Source organism: Bombus vancouverensis, chromosome 4 (assembly GCF_051014615.1).
Source record: "Bombus vancouverensis nearcticus chromosome 4, iyBomVanc1_principal, whole genome shotgun sequence".
NCBI classification, from domain to species: Eukaryota; Metazoa; Arthropoda; class Insecta; order Hymenoptera; family Apidae; genus Bombus; species Bombus vancouverensis.
This window is the reverse complement of record NC_134914.1, coordinates 15,380,010-15,400,500: the sequence shown is the minus strand read 5'-3', so window position 1 is coordinate 15,400,500 and position 20,491 is coordinate 15,380,010. Positions and strand designations below refer to the sequence as shown.

General features: G+C 40.2%; 1 protein-coding gene across 2 annotated transcripts in view; it reads left to right on the top strand.

Annotated features, from left to right (window-relative positions):
- Positions 1 to 20,491, top strand: part of zfh2 (Zn finger homeodomain 2) — a 389,827-nt gene that overhangs the window by 23,396 nt on the left and 345,940 nt on the right. The window contains exon 1 of one of the 2 annotated variants that reach the window (XM_076617743.1): positions 9,665 to 11,661. The exons of the other annotated variant lie outside the window; for it this stretch is intronic. The gene's annotated coding sequence lies outside the window, so the exon portion shown is untranslated. Of the gene's footprint in view, positions 1 to 9,664; positions 11,662 to 20,491 lie in introns of those variants that run through there. 2 annotated transcript variants of the gene reach the window in all.

The window sequence follows — 20,491 nt, the reverse complement described above, 5'->3', positions numbered from 1 at the left end:
GAACGTACAAACTACTTTCAGACGAAAGCTATATTTAAGTGGCTCATAGTATATTTACAAAGAAATGTATCGTAGTGCAATATTCTGTGAAACATTTATTACCGAATATAATATATCTATTTAGTAAATGTACCTCTTTTTTACTAAAAGCTTCTTAATTGCTTTTCGACGCGATAATCGTAATATCTTCATCCAGCTCTTTCGATTTACATACAATAATTTATCGCAATTTTTCAAGCTATTAAGACGTCTTGCAAAATAGTGCATAGCATTAATCACTCTATTGTCGGTTATTCTTAAACCATTCATCGTAAGAGATTATAGATTGATTCATCGTTTCAATGATCTTTCCTAGTGTCTTGCTTCTCCATTGTTCGTATCCTATCGCTGATCTAATATTTCAAAATTTATGGAACTCTCTAGAAAATATCTCGATATTTTAACACGAAATAATAAATTTCAGGCTTCGTGTTTTTGAAACACACTTCTGACAACATTAACGTTGTCTTTTGTCGAGGCTGAAACATCGTTACATATATTTCCAAACAGTCATCTCAGATCAGAAAGCAAAATTTCCTCGTCAACCGTTTTCGAAACGTTTGATTCCTCGTCATTAGGCATAATTTCGTAGTCGAACGCATCCACTTCCGTTCCCTGTCCATGGATCTTGCTACCCGCAGGACATCGTCGACGGCAAGGCCTCTTGGAGTGCACTTGGTTCACGGATCCGGTGAACAAGATTTAAAGGGTCGGCGTAAACAAACGGGCTGCCGTGCTAACCGAAAGCTGCAATACTCTTTTTTCCTCGGCCGGCACTCTCGTTCTCTCGTTTCCTCTCTGTGCGTGTCTCTTTTTCGCTCTTGCACTGTCGGCTAAGTGCCATTATGCTGGCACAGGCTACACCCTGTACGAGCACGTAATAAAGCAACAAGGGAGAGGTGGAAGGAGCGAGAGACAAAGAGAAAGAGAGCGAGCCCCGAGCCGCGGTGGGCAGACTTCGGCATTGTGATGCAAATGTGTCTAATCGGCCGAGCCAGCCGACCATATGTCCGTTTGTGCGCAACGAGCGTCAGCCTCGCGTTGCACCGAGATGAACATGCTAAACCTAACCATTAACCATTATTGCGTACTAATGACGATCGCGGGCACGCTTAGTTAAACATATGACGAAGCGTCAAGGCTGCCTCTTCGACAGCGCCGATGCCTCACTCTGAACGACTTTGCTTCGATCACGCGTGACGAGCCTTTTCATTCGTGATATCGTCCAACAAGATTGATGTATTCTCTTTCAGTTTAGTACGTGAATAGCTTGGTTTTTGGTAAGAAAGGACTAAGATTTAGAGGGTTTTTCTTTTATTTAGAAACTACTACGTGTATTAATCTCTTATGCAAAGAAAAGTTGATGCTAGTTATACGAAATAACGATTTCTAACAAATATGGTTCAACAAATATTTGCATAATTTCTCAGAAGCGATATGCAGACTTATTATGAATATGGCAAAGTAGTTAGCAGCTAATCGACATTACAAATCGCTTAATATAAAGCAAATATGTGGTATGTTTGGTATTTGATAATTATAACTTGCGTACATTAGACGAGGTGCTAAGAGGTTAAGAGAACAGGGAAAACAAGTTGACGAAGAGACTATTGGAAATATAATTTATTGTTTCAGCGGATCTTGGCTTTGATTTATTGGCGCTTTACTTGCATGCTTGGCTTACGGAGTACGATATAAATGCTGTCTCCTAGAAACATTTTTTACATCTTCCGAATACTTTACTGCCGTACTATTGTACGAATATTAATCTCTCTTTTAACCTATCTATTTTCGTTGGAATTTTATTTCCGTACTCGTTGAATCGACGATTTAAAAAGAAACCGTATCAGTGAGAAATTTCGAAGCGCGCAAGAGCGATCTACTTTTACATCTTCCGTCCCATTAAATTTCCACTAACCTTGACTCCTCTCACGCTGAAACATTCTCAAATTCCTATTATTAAAAAAATAATACCGAACCTAATAAATCGTCCGAGTACCTAACAATCTCGAGCACACACGGACGAGAAACTGCGTTCCTGAGTCGCGCTAGCGCAACATCCTCTGCGGGAGCCAAAGAGAAAGAGAGAGGGAGAAAAAAAAGAAGAAAAAGACGGGAAAAAGGAAGAAAAACGCGTGCGCACTATTCGCGAAAGCGAAGACAAAAAAGCGTAAGAAAAGAGGATGCGTGTAATCTAATTTCTGTCGCGTTTGCACGCGAGCCTGCGTCTTCGTTTTCAAAACGACTTTCCGTCACGATCGCCTCGTCATTTCCTGCGTGCCACGGCTCGCGGGGCCCAATATTACCGATTCATTACGCGACTGTCCCAGCCCGCTATTTAGCTTTTTACAATGCCGCGTGGCGTAGACAAACGACGATGAAAAAACGGCGGCGATCGACCGATGGAACTCGGCGAACCGATTTCCGCTCGCGTTAACGGTCCGCGGACAGCAGTTGGTACGCGAGCGAAGCTTCACGGGCATTACTGTGCCTCGACGTATATTTAGGCCCGATTATTTATGATTACGATTATTCCGGACGGCTTTCGAGCGCGCTTTATTGAATGTTTAGCATGTGCTGGCCACGCTAATTCTGAACTGAACGTTTATAGCATGAGGGTATCTCCTCCTACGTGCTCTCCTTAGACGAGCGAAAGCTCTGTCGCTAATTCGCCCCGTTCGATCAAATTACTCGTTCGCGAAACAGCCTCCACCCTTCCACGATCTTTCTTCCCTCGAGCTCTTCTCCGGTCTCTTCGTTTTCCTTTTTTTACTGCCTTGATTTTGCCCTTTTTTTAACCCTTCGCCGAGTTAATGACCATCGTTAATCCCCCTTCTTAACCCTTTGACCCGCCTGCTTCTCAGGATCTTCGAGAGATACCTACCTCTTACAAGTTTGCTTGACAATTACGAGTGAGACTTCTTGCTTGGTAAAAACGTATAATGATAGGCTTTGACGGTTGATTGTTTGATTTTGGAACGTTGAATAATTCTTCGTTGTTATCATTAGAACTATAAATACGTATGTGCCTAATTATAATATACACTGGCTACAAGAAAGTATTTTTGCACACAGTCTTAGTTTTCAACGAGGTGTTTTTTTTTTTTTATGAGGTGCTATATTTCAATTTCAAGGTATCAAATTTTCGTAGTCACAATGAAACGTTCGAATCAAAGAGTATCGATTGAAGAAACATCCACTCGACGCGAGAGCGTTCGATTTGAAAAGGACACGAGATCTTCGACAAATCCTTGGTTTCGCGAGTCCGATGCTCACGGCTCGTTCGACCTTGCGATCTAAGAAAAACAATGAGAAGTTAGAGCGTACAGACGCAGCCTGTACGTGACGTGGACGGGTTGGTTATTTCGGTTCTGAAATGTTTCGCGTTTCGACGTTAACGCCGCGACGACTTTTGCTCGACCGCGTAGGAGGCCGACCACCATTTATTCAAAATAATTACTCCCGCGATACCTGATGGCGAGCTCGAGCTCGCGAGCGCTCGCTTTAGGTATCTAGGACGCCACGGATATTTCGAGCAACAAATGTTTCGCGCTTCGACTTTAATTAATCGACCACTTTTGCCTGGCCACGGCCGTCCAATTTATTTAAAATAATTACGCGGTCAGCCATTGCCGTGGCTCGTCTACGGGAATGGTAATAACTCGCGCGATAGCCGACGATGAAACGACGAGTCGTAGGCGAGAATCGCGCATAGCTCACCCGTTCGTGGCTCACTTGTCGCTCGGGGAAATTTCTGACGGTGAACACCGGCGTGTAAACGGCCGCGTAATTTAATCCCGCGCATGCCATCGCGGCTTTGATCTCTCGAAAAATACCGGACCATCCGTGGATCGGAGAGCAATCGATTTTCTTTGGTGTTCTCCGGTGATTCGATCGTCCGAAGGAACGTTTCATTAAGTCCGGTATTTCTAGGTTAAACGAGTCTCAGAAGATCAATTCCATTTTTTGCTAATTTCTTAATTTAATTACATAAGTTGGCAATCGATGTTCAATTCTCAAGAAATAAACGATCTGCTCTCACTTATTTAATAAAGATACATTTTTCAAGCTTCAATCACGTACAGTTCTGATTTAATGTAAATAAAAGATATTTAGTAGACACTTGTTAGGTTGTCCGAAAAGTGTCTTTCTTTTACAGACCCGTCTTTTACAACAACGCATCTTTATACAAACATGAAAACTAATCTGTCGAACGTTGTGATCTTTATATAATATAATATAAATAATATAAAATGGAAAATGTTATGCATCCATTATTCCCTTATAAAACGAAAGAAACTTTTCGGGCGACCTAATAATTTACATATTTTCCATTGTAAAAGCAAATCATTATCGCGTTTACCTCTAGTCGCGTTAATGCCATTTTAATAGCAGCAATTTACAATAGCAGCTAAATTAAGCGATAAAAGATATCGTAGCTGTCCATTGTGAGTAAAAATATTAAGTATTGTTTCGAATGTAATAAAGAATCAGATATTTTGATCAAAGGCTAATGCTAATATCGATTTGAAAGTTAATATCAAAGTACAAAGATAGGAAGTAACAAATAAGGTGCAAACGAATAAGAGCAGCAAAGATCTAGTTATAGAAACTTTGATCTACACAGAATATACGCAAATATAACTAATGAAACAGAGCAGCTAGCTATGAATTTTACGACGTTTATTAAATTTCTATGAATAACTTTCCAGAAGGTTATCTAACAGGCACTCAACTTTGGTTCGATTTACTTTTGAGTAACTACGGATGGTGATAATAAAACACGTTTTAATTTATGAAACTAGCGTAGTCCTCGAAATTTGGATCGGATCTTCGTAACATCAATAATTAAAGAGATATCTTGTATCCTCTTTTGTATTTTCTCTCTAAAAAAAAAAAAAAAAAAAAACTACAATTGAAATTTACACGGTCAGAAAATTTGTATTCCTTTCTCTTTTATTATATACATCCACCTTTTTCAACCACAGTCGACTTTTCACTTATAAAATCAATTATAATCAATAATTATACACATTACTTAAATGATATTATTATTAATTATTTTACCACCTGTAATTTTCTCCACCATACTCCACGTAGAATTTGCATTCTTCCGCACCAAAGAAAAAAAAGAAAGAAAGAAACTGAAAAGAATCTTTTATTCTTTTAGCATTTACATCGTTTAGCATTTCAACTCCTCGATCAAAAGTACTCGTGTCCAGCTCTCGAGTTTCGTCCACTCCTCTCCTGCTCACAGGAAATAATTATCAACCGTTATTGCGAGTCTCGTTACAACACATCGGTACGAAAGCGTGCTGGCAGTCGCGCGCGCGCATTAGGTGTCGGGACCTTTCGCCCTGGCGATTATTGTCGATGGTATCGCGTGAAAGGTGTCTTTGCACTCACGGCGTTTTCCACTGACGGAGTCACGTGCTGTAACAGGGAAAGAGAGTGCGGCCGCGGGGCGTCGTCGAAAAAAAGGAAGGGGCTAGTGCGCGCGTGAGTCGTACGCTTCGTCTTTAAATAGCAGTTGGACGCCGCGTCTACCGACGCGGCGAAATCCATTTCCAAGTAGCTTAGGACGTACCGAACGGACCACCCACGGCCCCATCTCATCCCGTCTATCCGTCTTATACGCGGAATCGTCCCGCTGATCTCTCGGTAGAAATTGCAATTGAATTTTCACTCGTGCCAAATTACACTGGCCAAAAGCATCGTTCGTTTGTGGTCCCATGGATCAACGCGTTTCGTGCTTCTTCGTGTCGCCACCAATGTTCGTCGTGTCGGTGGGTTACTTGGAATTTCGATTTCAACTTTCAGAATATTCCTTTTTAATTTTATCGGAAGAGAGAAAAAGGGAAAGAGAGAGTTTTAGTGGTTCCCTTTGCGCGTTGTACAGGAGTTCGTAGTTAAGTTATTCAAAAGTTAGTAATCAAATCTATTTTCTGAAATTTTCTTCATTTTATTGCGAGCTTATGCAATTGCTATTTAATTATTCAGAAAACAGACGAATATTTTTGGCAGAATTTATCAAGTTGGTATGCGCGCGTAATTAATTAATTAATTAGACAGCTTTAAATCTACGAAGATCGAAAGTTTTCCAAATCTGCAAAGCCCTCTCAATTTCGTGAATCTTCAAATTTAAATCAATTACATAATTTAATTCACGTTCTGAATATATTTAATATGAAAGTCAACCACGATTCTCGATTCGGTCTAAAAAGCCTTCTTAAAGACGTATCTCTGCTCCAGTAACTCGGACGATACGCGGATGCGTCGAGAATCAATAATATTCCCAGGCGTGAATTACGTGAGTACTTTTCAAGGGGAGCGCGGTTATTCTTGACGTCATCGAGGCGTTTGTTTAATGAATGCTAGCAGCCTCTCCTCCGCGTTCTCTTCGCTCGGCCAGAAATCGAGGAGATTGCGAGCAGCGATTGCGTGGCGGTCGTGGCAGCCATTATTTACATGAAAAAAAAACAAACTACATGATTTTCGATGAAGCGACGATACTGGTGAAAATACGAGCATCGATCGATACATCTTTTCAAGGATTTATCGATACTTTCTTGCGCGTTGATGCGATTATGTATTATCTTACATTCGAAAAGCGAAGAGTTGTTGACCTAGAACTTGAACTTGCTAGATGAAGTCTCGTAAATGCGTATAATCAAAGCTTTGTTGAATTTTCAGAACCTGTTGATTATCTTTAAATATGCATTTGTAATGTTTTATTTTTTGTATTTCCGCTTGTTTTGCAAATTGATTTTATAAGTGACATTGATATATTGAAATTACTCGTTAACGCGTGTCATCGTCATGGTGTAAGTCCAGTAATAATAATTTATTCGATATGTATAAATTATTCTCATCGTATATGGATAATAAGATTAACAGGAAAGTTTTTATCATTTTTTGCTACTAATCTATTGCTATAAATTGTAGTATTTATTATAAAAACGCAATTATACCTACTACTTAACATAAGAAAGTAATCACATTATCTAGCATAAAAAACTGATATCGCACTGTTGTTTAATCGAATCGTAACAGTAATTGTTTGCGTTGTTCTTAAATTCATAATTTAATCTTATCCTTCGACAAAATTATTTCCTATAACTCGTCTTGATCGAATTGCATTATATTATCATATTCCTATCCTACTTTTCCTTTCATGCATACCTGTTCTTTTAAAAATATTTAGAATTGCAAATGTTTTAACCGAAGTCGTTAAAGCAATCATGGATTCATTAACGATTCAGTAATAATTATCGGATCGTTAATTGAGATACGTACGATCATTGGAAAACTTATAAGATGCAGGAAGCATCGACGTCGATTGCTGAACAGACATAGAGATTTTTGATGATTTCGTGATTCCTTTTGACATCATCGGAAAGTTTGTTTAATTAGCAATTGCCAGCCTTCGCGTAGGCTGTCATTGATCATAAGACCATGATTTGATCGCAAGGAAAAATAAGAAAAGAAAGGATCATAACGCTGCCGTGTCGCAACGGTGGCAATAAAAACTCTTCGGAATTTGTGTCAATGAACTGCTTTAATACCTGTGCGAACTTTAAATTAAGGAGTATGGCAACATGGCGTAATGTAACAGACTGAAAATTATCCAATATTACGTGAAAAATGCAAATTAAAAAATTTAATGTTTTAGGTTGTCGAGCGTACTATTAACTTGGCTTTCTCGGTATTAATTTCCTTGTAATTTTTGTTTCACAGAGTTTCAGGTTTTTAAAGAGTGTGTCATGAATGCAAAATTTCAAGCATAAAAGCTATCGATATAGCGTTAGACTAATATCAATAGAAATACGGTGGATACAAGTTTCACTTAGTAACACATACGCTACATAAAACATTTTTGGAACGCATTACATTTTATTGAAATTCATTTATAATTAAAAATGACGAAATTTGTATCCGAGAATTAGATTTCCACTCTCTTGAGAGCTCCACGAATTTTCGACTATCAATTTGGTTTTCTATATGTTTGTATCCTTTACAATTTCCTCATAAATTCTTCGACCATATAACAATTTCGAGCACTATGATTCTTCGTCTTTGCAGAATAGTTATATCTGGTTGACATTGATTTTTACGTTTCTAAAATACGCGCAATCAAAAATAAACCTAAAGCGATTTCATTTTGTAAGTGGACGATCAGAAAAACCGAGAAACTAGCTAAAACAAACAGCGATGGTTCTAAAAAATCAAGCAAACGGGCATAATTCGACGTGGATTACAGCGGTTTGATCGACAAATCACGATAAATCGACCAAACTACGAATTCGTAGGAAAGATCGAGTGATCAGTAACCGCTGCTAATGGCATCGAGCGATTTTCGATGATCTACCGATGCTTTCTGATGTCATCGAGATGTTTGTTTAATGAACGCTACCGAGCTTTGCTGCTTCAACCAGTATAAATATAGAGATCACACTGTGCACCATGCGAATACGAAGGTTTACCGTCTGAAAACGGAGGACAACCTGTCTGCGTTTAATGTGACGTAACGTTTTATAAGCTGTTAAAATTCCCCCCTACTTGCTAATGAATCTACGCAGTATCATGTCACTTATGACTATGAAATCTGTGTTTCTCGTTTTTGAATTTTTAACAGCGGAACCGCTTTTGCCTATTTTCACCGTTTCATTGCTGTTTTTAATGCTAAGACGTCGGTAGCTGTTCTCATACATCGGTAACATTTCAGGTTTTTCTTAAAAGTTTGTTTCGCTGTATCTGTATTTCTTGCGTGGCGGTTACATGTCAAACACATTTTATTTATACATTTTATCGAAATAAATTCTTTTTGCGATTATTCGTAAGTTAATATTAGTCCAACAGTCGTGGATGAAGCAACGTGATTAAATAATTCACGAATGAAAGACGTTAATTATTCAAATCGTAACTATTAAGGGACTTTGCAAAATTATATTCACTTTCGGGACATCATGTTTGAAATAGAAATCACACATCAAAATCCTATCTCTTCACCTGCCGTCAAATGTTCATTCTCGGAACATTTGAAGTCTGAAACCAGAATCGCGTTCGAAGAGCGACCAATTAATCGGAGTAAATCCGTCGACGGAAAGTTGGTCTGGTTGCGCGCAGTTCGTTCTAAAAATACGCGGCAAAGGATTAGCAGAAAAGTTTCCAATTAAGCGATCACCGGATGTTGAGCGCGACCGACGCGCGCGCGTTCCTCAAATCTACCGTATATCTACTATCCGACGCGTGTGCAGCGACGGCAGTAGAAACAGACCTTCGAACCGGACCACGTTCCTGCAACTAAGCGGCAAGTAGAAAGAGTTAGACCGTACGTGCAATGAAAAACCAGTGACGTAGCGAACGATCGAGGAATCGATCGATAAGTTGCGATGGTGTTTCCCAGCCGCGGCGATTGATTTTCGATGGTCCCGCGATACTTCCTGACGTCATCGAGGCGTTTGTTTAATGAGCGGCTACCAGCCTCTCCCCACGTCGTCCCTACTCGAACAGAAATCGCGGCCAGAGGGAGACAGAGCTAGCGGAGTTCGTGGAGGGGGCGTAGGGAGAGTGAGAAAGAAAGAGAGGAAGGGGAGAGAGGTAGTATCGTGTCGGACGCTGGACGAGGCGCACGCTCGATGCGAAGCAGCGCGTGCTTTCACGCGCGGAAAGCAGGAAGCGGTGTGTGTACCAGGACACGACACGGTTGGTCCTGGACCCGGTGGTGTCCACGCGGTCCTGCCGGCTTTCGAGGTATCGTCGCGTCGACAGGACTGACCAGCCGTGAATCGTGCATGGCCCCGCGGACCAGGAAACAACGCTGCTGGTAGTAGTCGTCTACAGAGAGGAACGAACACGTCCGAAAAGTAGTCACGGATCGTACATCGTCGACCACGCGGCACACGTGAGCGGAACGAAGACGAACCGCTACCGAGCGCGACCGAACGCCAACGAGTCGCCACGATCGTCTCTCTCGGGGTATCCTGGCTCACCGCTGATTGGCCGAAACCTCGAGGAAGTGGTCACCGTCGACGAGGGCTCGGACCACATCGCCACGTGAGTTCAGCGCCGTATCGCGAACCAGGATATCGCGCGCGCCTTTTCACCCGATCCTGCAGCTGCATTTTGCCGAGCACCCACCAACGTCAGCTTTCCGAGCTCAGACAACAGGATCGCTTCGAACGATCTTCGAGTCGACTTTGCCGCGGTGTTCACGAATCGACATCGCGGACGACGATTACCTACGCAGTTGTTTCTCCCTGTAACATCGCGAATTAGTGGTCTTCGCTGACCAGAATCGGGAGTATCGTATGTCTATGAAAATTAAACGACGATGTTGTCCCGATTGATCGGACGGTGTTTAAACGAAACTCGTAGAAATCGAGTGACAAGTGAATAGAACGAGACACTGGATCGTTTCGAATGCACTGGCTGTAGAACAGGCGTACGACGAGATCCTTAAAAACCGGAACGTCAACCATAATACCAGGTCTGCTCGGCCCTGAACCGGAATCGATCTACGTCATCGTAGTCATCACGTGGTGATCCTGACCTAGGCCAATGTCTTTACCCCATATGACGTTGCGCCTTTCTGTCGGTGTCATCTAGACACGCAGATCCTACTTCCCTTCTAAATATAAAAGCATGCTCGACTCGTGGGCGAAAGTCTTCGAGCATGGAAACGACGAATAAATCGTGGAGCCGCGTTGACGAACGGCAAGGATCGTCGAACCAGTCTCGAATTCGATCTTTCTCGCGAAGTTGAATCTTGCGCGTCGAATTTAACGTCGTAATTCGTGACGTACTGTCTTCTATCGACACAAAGGAGAAAGTTGGTGTCTTCGAGTGTTATAAATAGAAGTGAACAGTGAATAAAACTTGCCGGTCAAGGAAAATTTCTTTTCTCTCGAATCTCTGGCCGTTGGTCGCCGAAGATTTCTGCGGCGAAACTATTATTCCCAAATTTTAACGTGATCCACGGAGTTCGATGACTTTGTGTACAAAAAGTGTATACCATTGTTTCGCTCGTTCCTTTTTCCGTTGTCATTTTTACATTTTCTCAAAACATAAATATGGTAAATGTTATGTAACGAACACGCAGTGAAACTTGTAGATTAATTCCGTGGTTGTTTACGGTTTAACGGTAACGATATTATAAGAAAAAGTTGTTTATCGGTCGACGAGAACTACGTAATTCACCGAGAGTCGATGATAGAGATCCTTTTCTTTCTACTTTAGATGCCTCGCGCGTCTAGTGTGTTTAATGACAGTTGTATCTGGTAACGGTACGTGTTTATATTAGTCGTGTCGAGGAAGAGATCAACGAACTAAATGGTGCGTCGTGAACGAGTCGAAGGGTAAACTCGAAAGGAATTACATCGCACAAGGTACACCTCGGATAGGTTAATCGAAAGATTGTCAACGATGATTTACTCCGGTTGAGGACGGGTGATTAGGTGATTCAGCCTGGGGAATCAGCAAAAAAGTTACAATCTCGTGCATATTCCAGAAGACTAATCACAGACCTATCGACCCACCTTCGCTCAGCAGAAAATTGTTCTTCCTGATAATAACAAAATTTCTACCTTCCACTCGGAAACGAAGATCTTCCTCTTTGGTCTGGTATGTGACGTTTTATTCTTTGAGAATATCTTATTGGCAAATACGTTATTATGGTAGAATTGCTTTGTTATTTATCTTTGCAAAAATTAAACATTTATATTTACCGTAATTTGTTTAATTACTATCTGATCTTTGTTCTAGAATTAGATATATTAACTTATTATCTTTCGTAAATTAGTAACTCACGAGTTTTACATTACCACCGAAAGAAAAACTCATAAATAACACTCGGAGAAATCTATTAGACCACGCGAACTGTTATAAGATATGACTGTAATAAAGAAATCGATAGTTTCAAACGGAGATTATAAACACGTTTTTTCTCGGTTCTTAATGCACGAAACAAGATGACTACCGAGTGCATGTAATTGGAGGGGGAGGTGGAAGAGCAATGGTACGCATGCACTCCCCTCCATGGCATTCTGCAGAGCATAAAATTCAGGATCGCGAATGCTTTAGTGCCATCAATCAACAGTGCCACACGATCTATACAATTACTCCCTTTTTAATATAAGCCATTTTCCTAGAAAAATTGTTCAACAATCTTAACTGCCTCGTCACACGAAACATCACAACAGTTACGTATGAAAAAAAAACCTGAGAAATCAAAAACATTGCTACTCACAACGCTGATTCTAAAAACACCGCTATTTTTGCAACTATACAAACCGATACTGGTTCAACAAATACAAATATTGCCCTAGACTTATAAACAAATCAATACTAGTTTCGCAAATACTAACACACCTTGAGACACGAAAATAACAAAGTTTGCCTTTCATAAAGACAAACTTTAGTTCTTTATCTACCTACATAGGATATCGATTTACATCGCGAAGAAACCTTCGAACCTTCGACATCATTTTCTCAACGCGATACACGTATCGACGATCCGTAGAATTTCCAATATCCGCGCGCGATACGAAAATACTATCGCGCCAAGTCTGAATGAATAGATCCCAAGTACGCCGGCGTTTAGTTGGCGAAACATCAAGCGTCCGCTTGCCAGAAATTTGCTTGGTACACTAAGCATCGTAAAGACCGGCTAACGTAATTCCCGCATCGTTGTAAAAATAAACAACCATCGAGATAACCGTCGCTACGTCCTCGCAGAGATTCTTCGCGCAGCACGAGCACGACGACGACGACGACGACGACGAAGACAACGACGACGATGACGATGTCGAAGAGGAGAAGAAGCGATGGCGGCAACCGCCTCCGAAATGTCCGCCGACACGAAGCTCTAATCTCGCTCCGCTCCGTAAACGACCGAGCTAATGACAGACAGGAAACGACGTTTAATTAAAGTACGCACTTCCGGTAGGAACGTTTTCACGAGACCGCGTCGCTGACCACCGCCGCGCTCCAACTAGCCGTTGCGTAATTCCGAACCGGAGATAAAGGAACGAATTATCGCACCGTGATGTTCCCACGTTTTCCTCCATGTTCGATTTGCAGCAGTTTTATGCGGTGTATTTTAGAATGTCGAAAGGAATATAGGGTGTACGGAGGGTAGGTTGGCGGGGAGGCAGTTGATACGAAATTAATATACACCGGCGATGCGAGTCGTGGTAGCCCAGCTCGAAAATTTGATGCCAATTACGTTTGATGGCACTTTAATGAGGTTGCTCAGGAATGCGATGTTTCCTTGGCGCGATAAGCTCGTTCAGTGGTCACTTCGTTTTGGTCTTTTGGGTGGCTTGGCCGCTCGGTTGTTTCGTTGAAGGAAGTAGGAGTTAATTGAAGAACCGAAGTTTTGGTGGGCTAAGTTCGTGTACTCGAGGAACTTGCAGTTTCAATTTTCTGGAGATTTATTTGCTTTTTAAACCTAATATATCTTTAATGTCATGTATAAAAGATGAGGATACGTTTTGGAAATTCATCTCCGAAACGAATCGTTATTTGAAAAAGTCGTGTTATTTATTTCTTAACGCGTAACAAGTTGTTGATAGAAAAATTGCGTGTGTTAGAAGCAGTATTATTTGAATTTTGTATAATTGTATAGAGTATCTTTTACAATACAATTTTACTGGTCTTAATGCAAATAACGATCGATATAATAAGATATTAACCTGCTCTACGCATTATGCTCGTTCCTCTCTAAAATTCCACCCTCATCATGCACTGACCAACCCTAAGGATAGTTACCCCTGCACATGTTCGAACGTACACACTTGTAGTCGTCATTCAGCCACTCTGACGCACGCACGTATTCTTTGTGTTTCTGTTTCTACCCAGATATTTTAGCAACACTCCCCAGGAACATTTTTCTTCTGATGTCATACCTTTTTATACGTTCTCCTTTCAATCTATGTAACGTTTATAAAAACAACGTATTTATTACTACACTTGCGATATACTCAATATTCATACATATCGTATACATCGTTGCATCTCGAAATTTCTCGCAAATGCATAAACATTCGGAATCTATTAATAATCATCATAGTCATCTTCCTGCACAATCATGAATATATTAACTGTAATTAACGCTGATTTTCCTTACTTTCGCCATCTTTATATACTTTATATACGCTTTATATACATGTCACATTCGTCTTTTCATTTTGGTCAAAGGAAACGCGCTACAAAGTATAGACAAGCAATTCACGATCGACAAAGTCATGTTCGTACAATGATTGTTACAAGAAACGTGACCCGAGGAGCGAGTAAAAAACAAGTGCCGAAAGTGATGGCGCGAAGAGAGAAAGCGATTTCTATGGATTATAATGAGCGCGGACGGTCTGTTGCTGGGTGTAAATGATTTTATTGCTAAGCGTTATAGCCAGGATTAACGTCCAAGTGATTATTTCATCGGTATCGGTGTTCGGTTTTTATGCGCGATCGATTTCTGTGGGAAAGGCAACGTCGTTTTCGGCGCGGAAACGTTTTCATTGTGGATCGTTACAATGTGCCTGATCGCTGCGAACCGTTGCACAATTAACGATCGATATAACAATCGCAGAGGAACTGGTTAGAGAAAACCATTCGTTTTTGTCCTTAAAAACTCGTTGCCACGTTTCCACGTTGCGATGGAACGATCGGAGGCCGATTCGTGTTCCAACTTCGATCGATTCGGTTTTTCCACTTTCACTTTAATTTGCGTGAAAGTAACGATTGTGTCCGTTCGGCAGTCGTTAATTTTGACGTATTCAGTATTACTGAGCATCGAAGAGTGGCCAAATATATGTTGCTGAACGTTACCTTGAAATGTTTAAGACGTAAATCGATAATAACGCATAACATACAATTTCATTAAAAATATAGGAAATGGAAATCTCCAGTGGTAACAATTTTCGTCTTTCTTCTTTATCAAACGAAATAACTTTCGTATGACAAATATTTTCGCGTATTTAGGAAACGTGTCTTAGTATCTTTATATACCGCTAAATATTCGACCAAATTTTAATCGTGAAATATCCCATCGGAAGAAAGAAAAAAAAATACAACTTTTTTTCGATAACGTTTTCCTATATTGCTTGAAATATTCAAGATGCAGAACGTTCATGATACATCCAAAAAAGTATATAAAAATGTTTAAAATAGAACTGTTATTTTACTACTCTACACAGTCGCGCAATATTCCCTCGTACTTTCCATATTGTCCAGAAAGTTTCCGCAAGCTCCACCTTACCTCATCGTAAAACAACAAAGAAAGAGTGAGAGAGAAAAAAAATTGTACGATGCGGTGGAAAAAATGTCCGAGTCAGTGGCAGTGCATCCGGTAGTTCTTGTCAAACAGCTGTCGAACGCGCGGAAAAAGCGCGACGCCGCAACTGTTCGCGTTCACGTTTTTCCGCGGCTGTGCAGCCGCGGTAAATTTCGAACTTGTTGGCAACAAGTGTTTCCCTCCGTGTTACACGATTGCACGGCTTAAGTTTCAGTCGCGGACGTACCAAATTTCCGCAACACCTGTTGCGAAACATTTCGAATTTGCCAGCCAGACCGAACTTTCCTGCATCTCTCACACTCTCTGTCTCTTTGGCTTGCCTGCCGGTGGTGGTGGTGCTTCGAGTCGAGGCTCGGCTTAATTTCAGAGGATGATTATTATTATTATTCCTCTTCAGCATCGTTCTGGGTGCCTGGTCGCCTCTATTTTTAAATATTATTGCCAGGCCCCCCACCCACCATCGAAGCTTCTTCTTGTTCTCGAATTCCAGAGTCTGCTCTATCTTCTGCCCCGCATTATTCACCGGTCATTTATTTTTTACCGGCGTTAATCGTTCGTTATTCGCCGGCTCCTCGCGACACGTCCGACACGGATAGACGACTTTTTATTGAACGATATTTATGCACACTATAAATTTCGGTGTTGTTCACATTTTCGCACACGAATCCTCCGACGGGTCTGTTTTCCTTCGACTGCCGTTAATCGAAAGCCGTAGCGGAGTATACGAGTTCCTAGTTTTTAACAATTTTGAAATATTTATGAGCGTGTGAAGATTATTTATGCGAGTCGAATGCCTTATCTTTTTCCTTCGTGTAGATCTTATTTCGTGTATACATGTTTTCTATATAAATTACATCTTTTTTCTATATAAGATAATATCAGTGAAAGAGAAGAAGTTATTAATTTGATAGAAATTGAGATTTATCAAGCCGACAAGAACCGAGTTGCTAGATCGAACACAGAAATTAGATTCATTAGAATACAGAATGTATAAGTTAAAAGTTCTAAAGCGATATAAATAAACAATGATTCTAATTATGCGAAACCACTATTGATGAGTATATTCAGTCTCTTTTTTTCAAGAAATGATAGTTACATAAATAACGACTAATATACCATGAATGTTAATTACATGTAGTATTAGTCATACTAGACAGACAATAAACAGACTGAATTTACCGTGACTGAAATGTAGAAAATGTTAAAAGCAAACGAAAATGCTTAACGAAATATACAAGCACATCGAAGCACAAAAAGATTTAAATCGAGGAACTAGTGTTTGAAAATGTTCAAATGAGTTATACGAGAATTCCTTTGATCTTTGATACCCTGCCACTTAAAATCCCTTTGAAATTTCCGATATTACTGATTCGCAAGAGCCTACAAACACTTCGACTCTTCAATTAACTAATTATAGTAAGCCTGGATTAAAAGTATACCTTAGAAAAATCGTTTCCAATTTAACAGAAAGTTAAAATGAAAAATACGACGCCTGTTTCACCGAACGATTTTCATACTCCACTTTCCTGACGATCTATTAATTTCCATTTGATATATCACTCCGTCGCGTTTCATCAGCGCTTCGGCAACGTATCCGTCCTTCGACCGCGGCAAATGACGCAGATCATGACTAACGAAGCGTCTTGTTCACGATATGCCGTAATCGTCTCCTCGTCAATTAACACCGTGCCGAACGCGTAGCGTTCATTACGCCACCTATAAATTATGCACACATATAAAAGTGTAGGAAATACCGCGGTCGACCAACGTGTGACTAATTCTTTCTTTGGAATCCAAAAGCGTGTCATCCTCGTGCCTCGACCTCGCTCCACAATTCGCGCGAATCGTTCGCAAATTTCGTTTTCACCGCTAGCTATTTTCAAAGTTTCTTCTTCTCATCTCTTCGTCCTACATTTTTCCGTCTCTGTTAGGTTAGAACGATTTTTAAACGGAGAAGTTCGAAAAAAGAAGGAAATGTTGCAATTTTCGCGTGGAAAAACCACGTTGGAATATTTAATTACCCGCGCGAGAGGTATTCTGAATCGATAAGAGGTTTCAAATGATTGGATAAATGAATATTCAAAGAAATCGTTGCCTCACGAGACGCGGAACGATATAATGGAATTTAGAGGAATTTTGATACCTGTGTAATCGATAGTAGCTGGTCCAAAAAAAGAGCTGTTGCAAAAAGAGAGAAAAGAATAAAGTTATCAAAGATGCGAATTGAGTAGAAACGTCGGTGCTACGACCGTGGCTGATTCATTGCTAAAAAATCTTTGAATCGTTAAGTACCACGCATACGAATCGCCGATAAGAATATTATTAATTTCACACTACGCGGAATACGAAATTAAAGGTGAAGATAAATTAAGAGCTTTGCATTTTGGAAACATTCTCGAGCCACCGAAAACATTTACAGAGATACTTTGATTAATCAATTAATAAAAACAGAAGTAGCTAGGTTTTTCGTTTAAATTTAAGATCAGACTCGGATAAAATTGATTGAGAAAGCTTCGAAATTCAAATTTTCATATTTAGATACATTCGAATCCATTTTATTTTAAGTATCTTGAAGATAGAAATATTTGCCAATTTCAGCTCCCAATTTATTCCTTCATTTAGGGATATCGACTTCCGGATTATTTTCTGTTCGTTCTGCTCCTTCCTAAAAATATAGCGTGTCTAATGTAATTCGGTATTACTGTATTTAAATAAATAAGTTAAATAAGTGATATTTCAATATGCAATATATATTTCGGAACCACGAGCCACAAAGTCATTGAACTTCAATAACACATTCAAGTCCAAGTTCAATTCAAATATTCATGATTTAGGAACGAATCCCACGCATCAGATTCTACGAAGCAAAATATAGCGAAGCGTTCGTATCTCTTTTAAAATTTATCTCATAAAAAATTCAAGTTAATAGCGTTCCAGCTAAGATAAAAACCACACAATCAGTACGGGTTTTCCTTGAAATCAAGTTCGATATGTAAATGTATGCTAAAAATCAGCTTTAATCTCTTAATGCACTGTTTTAATATAACTTTTATATACATTTTCAGTTACCTTCCAAATTTTACCAATACAGTCACGATACCCGTCTTTCGCTACGGCTCTGATGAAATTTCAAAATTCAGAGTATCGTATAACATATTCGTAAAAATTGTCCGTGGTAAGCGTTCGAATACTAATTTCTTAATCAACGATACTTCAATTTCTTAATTACGAAAAGAAACCGAAAAAAGGATAATGAGAGATCGTACAGAGCTTTGAAAATTTGAATTTAATCGTATCCAGCTGGAAGAAAAGTTACGATTGAATATCATCGACCGGCAGGAGCAGGAACAGTTTCACTATCGACACACAGGATACAGTCGCATACTCGAAATAGTTGCGCGACAAGCGAGCAACGTTGTTCGTCGTCGATATTTCTGTGATAAAGGTGGTGCGTGGCCTGCCACGGAGTTGCCAGTGTATTTCTGTTCCTTTCACAATAATTGGCTCGTAGCGGCACTTTCGTACGGTAATTATCGCGCCAGTAAAGTCACGCACTTTTAATTCACGTTGTTGCGCGGTTGGCGAGTGGATCGATCGACCAGGAATCGTGGGCGAGGATTTTACCAGCGATATCATCGATACCTTTAATTTAGCTTCTCGTCCAGTCAGTTGTCCTTCGACTAAATGTATTCTAACAATAAGTAGCTCATCGAACGGCCTTTAAAGCTCGTCTTGTTTAACTCGCCGACGAAACGTCATACTTTAAGTTACAATATGTGAAATCCTCGGTTTCCTACCAATTTTATAAACCTTTCTTTTCGACATGTTTCTCTTCGCCGATAATATTATAAAACTTTTAAACAGTGAATTTTTTTTCTTTTACGTTTAATTACATTTGTTACACCTTTTGTGTACATGACCGTATTTTTCTTAGGATCCAGTGAAATACGAGACGTTAAGTGTCGTTACTTGTGCTTTCTTATTAAACATATTAGGTATATCAAATAGCATTAAACACGTTAGATATTGTTAATCTTTGGTATTTTCTTTCTACATCACCGTTTTGTTTCGACAAACGTGTAACTAAGCTTGCAAAGAAATTTCGGTTTAATTCGAAGTTTATGTTTTACCCTAAAGAAACTTCATACGTTATAATACAACACGTATCAATCGTCATCTTCAGCTTTATTAACAACTTCCCCTTAACGATCAACTAATCTCGATGTTACTATCATTGAGCGCGCGTTACGCTCAAACCGAGCATAATTCGAATCAGCAGAAGCAAAAAACCTCGCGCCTCGTCCTAACTAGCCGTCGAATGCAGATTTTAAAGCGAATCGGCTCGATAGATTAGCTAAAGCCGTTTCCTCTATACGCGGCCAATTTATTTGCGTTACAAGCGTATCGCTTATTCCGCGTAAGCACTCTCGAGGCTTCTGGCCTCGGAAGAAAATTTTGTTCTAACGCAATTTACTGGAATCGTTACGCTAAAAGACCAACCGACCAGCTACGATCCCCAGCTTCCGTGATTAATACTTTTCTCTTTTTCCTCGGTTTTGATTTTCTTTGTTTTCCTCCGTTTCCTTTTGCCTCGATCATTTAAACGAGTTTATGATGAGCCACTTTGAGGTTCGTGCCAGAATCAAATGAGGTTGCCTGGATATTGGAAGCGAGGCAGCCCGTGCAGTGGATATATAGAACGTGCAAGCGGAAAAGGAATAGTTTACGAGCTATAACGAACGACGCTGGAACGTTGTGTCGAAGGTTTTTGCCGGACGCATTTGATTATTGGCTAATGAAGTAGCAGCGATAATTGCAGTGACGTTTTTACTTCGCGCCCGCTTCGATTTTATTCGTTTATCCACAGCGTACCGATATTAGTAAGCTTGCACGTGCAAACAAAATGGGAATACATAACGCTTGCTCAATATCTAGGAGCCAATAAAACGGATGGCGAGAAGTTATGCGTTCGCGAAACATTGTAATTCCGCGGGGCATGTTATTATTGTGCGCTACTATTTTCAGCAGCGCGACTACCATACGCCGAAGCAAATCTATGCCGCAATGAACGCCGTTAACTACGTTTTCCTCACCCACGCTTTATGCACTCCGTGAACTTTTCACGTTTGATGGGGTTTCTTTCGTGCTTTCTTTGACATT